The 6,219-nt window shown below is 34.5% G+C and overlaps 1 pseudogene across 1 annotated transcript; it reads left to right on the forward strand.

Annotated features, from left to right (window-relative positions):
• The first annotated feature begins 4,853 nt into the window (after positions 1-4,853).
• LOC311621373 (large ribosomal subunit protein uL23-like) lies at positions 4,854-5,334 on the forward strand (annotated as a pseudogene). The gene has a single exon. The product of its transcript is annotated as a large ribosomal subunit protein uL23-like (transcript).
• Positions 5,335-6,219: the final 885 nt, after the last annotated feature.

A 6,219-nucleotide genomic window follows, 5' to 3' on the forward strand; every position in this document is an offset into this window, starting at 1 on the left:
AACTATGGACTTTAGCTGATTATGATGTATCAGTGTAGGTTCATCAAATGCAACAAATGTACCACTCTGGTGGGAGATATAAATGGAGGAAGTTGTGCCTGTCTTTACCAGCTATATTCTCTTATAGCTCAGAATCGTATCTGACCAGGGCACTTCCTTTCTTTTCTATGTGTTCATCCTCGCCTAAACCACAACCACCTCCTGAATCAACTACTATTTTTTTTTTCTCACAATATAACCCCAATTCCTGTGTCTAACTGGTTAAGTGATGGCATTTCTCTAAAGATCATTTAGAAATACAGTCTTCATATGATGAAGTCTTTATTCTATTATAAACAAGTTTTATAGCTCTGTGGACTTCTAAAACAAAGTAGCATACAGCCGAAACCGGTTTGGCTCAGTGGTAGAGAATCGGTCTGCGGACTGAAAGGTCCCAGGTTCGATTCCGGTCAAGGGCATGTACATTGGTTGCGGGCACATCCCCGGTGGGGGGTGTGTAGGAGGCAGCTGGTCGATGTTTCTCTCTCATTGACGTTTCTAGCTCTCTATCCCTCTCTCCTCCTCTCTGTAAAAAATCAATAAAATATATATTTAAAAAAACAAAACAAAAAAACAAAGTGGCATACAATATTCTGTTTACAATGGTCAGCCATTTCAGTTGGTTATAAAATACGTCATGTATAATACTCTGGAAATATACCCGCCCAAATAAGTCTGACATAAAAGGGGTGAAAATTAACAAATCAGCCTCTTAGATCTCTTGAAACTTACAGGAATGTATAGAGATTAAATAGGGCATATATAAATTTAAGATTTTATAACTGAAAATTTCCAAAGGAAAAAATAATTTTTATGCTTTAAATATGCTCATTATTTAAAGGGAAACATATTATGCTGTAAAAGTGATGGGCTTTTTGTTTGAATTAGTTTAATGGCTTTATAAGTTTTCAAAATAAGGACTATGAAGATATCCATTGCTTTTAAGTTATTTAATACATTTCAATAATTAGTATACTTATCTAACAAGACAGAAATTTAATTAATACATTTAATCAAGTTGAATTCTTTGAAATTATCCTGGCCAGATAATATGCTTTCTCTTTGATTTTATCAGAATGTAAAAATAATACAATGTTAAAACAATACTAGGAAATAATCCAATTTATCCAAGACTTTGATTAATTTCTTTATAGAAAACCTAACTAATTGAAACTTTCTAAGCTTTCTATACTGGTTTACTGGTCTGATAAACTAGCACTTGTGTCACTTACATTTCCAATTACAAAAAAGGGAATATGTTTAAGCAGACTGATTTATAACAACTAAAGTTTTTAATAAACAGATTGATCTTAGTTTCAGATAGTGCTATAAATTATGTGAACCTAGGGAGCAAGCCTGCTCAAATCATTTGCATAATTCTAAAACGTGCTTTATTTTATGGAACTTTTTAATACCAACAGTGACTGTCTTGTTTTTTAAAGAATGACTAATTTACTTCCCAAGGCCTCCAACTGACTTTAACTACTCGAAAGCCAGGCGTAAATATTTTTTTATTAAAAAAAAAAAAGAAGAAGAAAATTCTTATGGAAATAATTCTCTCTAAATCAGAGAGAACAAAAATACAGAGTATTTTACTAGAGTATTATACTCTTGCACATATACATTGGTATATATCTGCAAATATATTTACATATATGTGCATTTATATTTTATAAAGGTTAAATAAAATTGTTAACATTAATTTTATATATACAATAAGTTTGTGAGACATTCTTGAGATTTTATTTATTAGTTTGTTAAAGCAACTTGAAATCTCTTTTGGTTATCAAATACAGGATTTTTGAAAACAATATCTGAATTGAAAGAGGGGTCAGCCTTCCCAAGTTAATAATATTATTGATTTGAAATCTGGGCCCCATACACAGAGGGAAACAAAAGACCAAAGACAGAGGAGGAGCACTCCAGGTTGGTAGGTGACCAGTTTAATAAGTAAGTGAACTTACATACAAGGGTTGTCTAGGTGACTGCATGACTGGTGCCCACCTGCCGGAATCTTAAACATTTATACAGAGGCCTTACCTGGGTACAATCATGTATTCAGTCCAAATTTTCTCAGCAACACATTGCTCTCTCAATGCTGCATCCTTGAAACAGCTCCTACTGTTGGAGCAGTGGGAAGAACATACATACCAAGGACAGTGGTGGGGAGAGGAGATTCGACTACCTAGGCCCTGCTTACAGGTCAACCAGAGTCACAACCTCTCAACAGATATGTAAATAATGTGTCATGAATATATACCTGTTTATATAGTTTTCAGATCTAAAGCATATTCATGCTCACATACAAAGGCTGATACTATTAGTATGTCTGTAATTAGACTTTGAAAATGGTTTTGTTTCTACATTTAATTAACATAATAACAGCCTATTTTGTCCTCTTTCATTTCTGATTTTGTTTATTTGGGTCCTCTCTCTTTGCTTCTTGGTGAACCTGACTAGAGGTTCATCAATTTTTCTTATCCTTTCAAAGAACCAGCTCTTGGTTTTGTTGATCTTTTGTATTGTTTTATTGGTCTCTATGTCATTTATCTCTACTCTGATCTTTATTATTTCCTTCTTTCTGCTTACACTGGGCTTTTCTTGTTGATCTCTTTCTAACTCTTTGAGTTGTAGGGTTAGGTAATTTATTACCATTGTTTCTTGTTTTTTGCAGTAGGCTTGTAGAGCTATGAACTTCTCTAAGACTGCTTTCACTGTGTCCCATAGATTTTGGATTGTTGTGTTTTCATTGTCATTTGTTGCCATGATGTTTTTTATTTATTCTTTGATCTCTCTGTTAACTCAGTCATTGTTTAATAGCATGTTATTTAGTCTCCATGTTTGATTTTTTTTATTGTTTTTATTGTAGTTGATTTCTATTTTTATGTCACTGTTATCTGAGAAGATGCCTATTTTATACTAGGAAAGAAAGGAGGCACTAGCACTTAGAATACTGGGCAAGGTGCCGAATCAGGGACTTACCTGATACAAACACTCTAACATTCCAGGCTTCTTAAGCCTTTGGAAACCTTTCTCTAAAGCAGGAGTGGAAAACCTTTTTTCTGCCAAGGGTCATTTGGATATTTGTAACACTATTCATTTAATGCTGTTCCCTTAATATAAATTTATGTTGCTATGAAAAAAAGCTCCTAGATTTATTGAATTTGGAATTCCACCTGCAATTGCCTGGGCATGACCAAACCAAATAATTTTGTGGGCTTATGTGGCTCACAGGCTGGATATTCTTCAACCCTATTCTGAAGTATAGCTGGCATTTCAAATACATTTAGTAAAGCTGTTCTCTAGTCCACATTTCAATCAATCAGCCAAATGGTTAAAGCTTATTCCATCCCCTGAAGCTAACACTTGAATCCAGAATCTCTCATAATTGATCCCATATCAGTAAAATTATCCTACTCCAACAACATATTCTTCCACAATTATCCCAAACCTTTAAGATCCATTCTCACACACATTACCAAGATTTCTGTCTCTATAAATTGACCCAGAAAAAAAAATAATAATACAGTTCTTTCAGTGTATAGTGAACCTCCTCTTGGGTTAAAATCTCTACCTCACCCTTTGGGGCCTTCTGTGAACTAAATCCAATGATAGGTTTAGAATCCAAAAGGGATTAAACAGCACATCCTTCAGAGATTAAATAGGGACTTGTCAGACAATTGCTTCAGGGAGGCCACTGTAATTTTTTAGGCAAAGATGAAAGGACTGTTTTTCCTGATTAAAAAAGACTTGGCAAAATGTAGGGGTTCAGTGTCCCCAACTTTATCAGGAGCTATCTTTATGAACCCATTCTAATCTTAAGGAATTCAATCCTTTCCAATAAATGCTTTCAATTTAATAGCACCTTAGGAGGGAATTCAATTTGCATTTAATTTAGTCAACCACAGTATACGACTCTTGGGTTTGGTTCTCAGAAAGCATAGCCCTGAAACTAGGGTAGACGAGTTTTATCAGGAAATATGTTGAAGCTTTAAAGTGATTTATGCAGGGCTCATGCTGGGAATTTCAAGCCTAGAATTCATTCTTACTTTTTTTCCATTTGTTCCAGCACAGGTAGGGCAACCAGTCAATCCCATTATACTAATTAGTTTGACTAAAATGTCCTAACATAGCAAATACATGCTCACCCAGAACCTTGCCTTCTATATCTATTTGATTGGGAGTATTCAGTGGTAATATTTTACATATGTCTGTTGCCACATGGACCATCCTTACTCTCTTTACTAATAGAAATAGAGTCCTTGGTAATTTTAAATCTATCAACTAGAGAATCAATTCCAGAGAACCCAGAACCAATTCAGAAAGTCCATCCTTCAAATTCTGTTCCTCTCCCCTCACCAAAATTTATATCAGTTAGGACTCACCCAAAGGAGCAGAACCTGCATTATATATTGTAAGAAGTGTGTTTATGTAGCTGTCAGGTCTGATAAAGCAAGTCCAAAATCTATTGGACATGATGTTGGAAGGGCAACCTGGAATTCTTAGGCACATGATAAAGCTGCAATCTGAGGGTAAAGCTGCTTCTGCTTCAGGGATGCCTCAGCTCTGCTCTTTAAGACCTTTCAACAGAAGGAATCCAACCCAGTCATACTATCTAGAATAATCTTCTTTAAATTAAACTGATTATGGACTTTAATCAGATCTACAAAATATCTTCAAGCAACATCTAGGTTAGCATTTGATGTATAACTCAGGACTATAACCTAGCCAAGTTGTCACATCAAAATATTACATATGTTTCTGTATTTTTTGAGATAGAGCATGTTCTACTTTTGTAATTAAAAATCATAAATATGACAAAGAAGGTGCCTAAAGCTAAGAAGGAAACCCCTGCCCCTCCCAAAGCCAAAGCCAAAGCAAAGGCTTTGAAGGCAAAGAAAGCAGCATTGAAAGGCATCCGCAGCCACAAAAATAAAGAAGATCCACACATCACCCACCTTCCGAAGGCCAAAGACACTAAGGCTCCGGAGGCAACCTAAATATCCTCTGAAGAGCGCACCCAGGAGAAACAAGCTTGACCACTATGCCATCATCAAGTTCCCCCTGACTATGAAGTTAGCCATGAAGAAGATAGAAGACAATCATACACTTGTGTTCATTGTGGATGTCAAGGCCAACAAGCATCACATCAAACAGGCTGTGAAGAGGCTCTATGACATTGATGTGGCCAAGGTCAACACCCTGATCAGGCCTGATGGAAAGAAAAAGGCATATGTTCAACTGGCTCCTGACTATGATGCTTTGGGTGTTGACAACAAAATTAGGATCATCTAAACTGAGACCAGTCAACTAATTCTAAATATGAAAATGTTGCACTGAAAAAAATATAAAAATAAAAACTATAAATATATGATTGAAAACTTTTCTATTTAAATGATAGCAGATATGTTAAGACTGAAGATTTTTTTTCTTCTTTGTATTTAGGCAACAATATAATTGAATCTCTTTTCCTCCTTTCATTGACCTTCTTTCATAATTGGCCCATACCCCCTGCATTTGAGCTATCAAAGACTAATGATGTAATACATGTGAAGTTCTTGGATGGTAATTCTAAATTAATACAGTTTCTGAAGGTAGTTTTCTTTTCCTAAAATAATAGGATAAAATTTTACTTTTAAGTCCCAGTAGCTCCATCATCTTCTGTCACATCAAATGCACTAGTAATCCTTTACAATATTCTGAATTTTTAATCTTTAGTGAATAAAAATTACACAATGACTACTGGTTAATGAAATAACAGACATTATTAATTTTAAAATAAAAAGGGAGACACTTTGCCCTATTTTCTTAAACAATGCAGGGATAAGCTAGTTCTACACAGCTTAATATTCTGTAATCTTGTTTAGTTTCTGTTATGTTCCTAATTAGTTAAGCAGAAAGATTTTAATCTACTATTTCCATTCACATAAATTCATTTTCCTATGCTAACCAGTGAACCAGAAATTTTGGTGTCTTTGGCAACAAAACAGGTCTTTTCAATAAAGACCCTAGAGAAATTCATCTATGTTATGAACACATATTTATCTCAATTATTTTTTTCAAAATAAAAACAGACTCCTAATTAAATCACACTGGACATAAACCTGTCAAAAGTGCAATGAGAACCAAATCACAATTTCAAAGAATACATGATTTTAAAATAGGAGGAAGATATTGCAT

Source organism: Pipistrellus hanaki, assembly GCF_964339955.1.
Source record: "Pipistrellus hanaki genome assembly, chromosome: 1".
NCBI classification, from domain to species: Eukaryota; Metazoa; Chordata; class Mammalia; order Chiroptera; family Vespertilionidae; genus Pipistrellus; species Pipistrellus hanaki.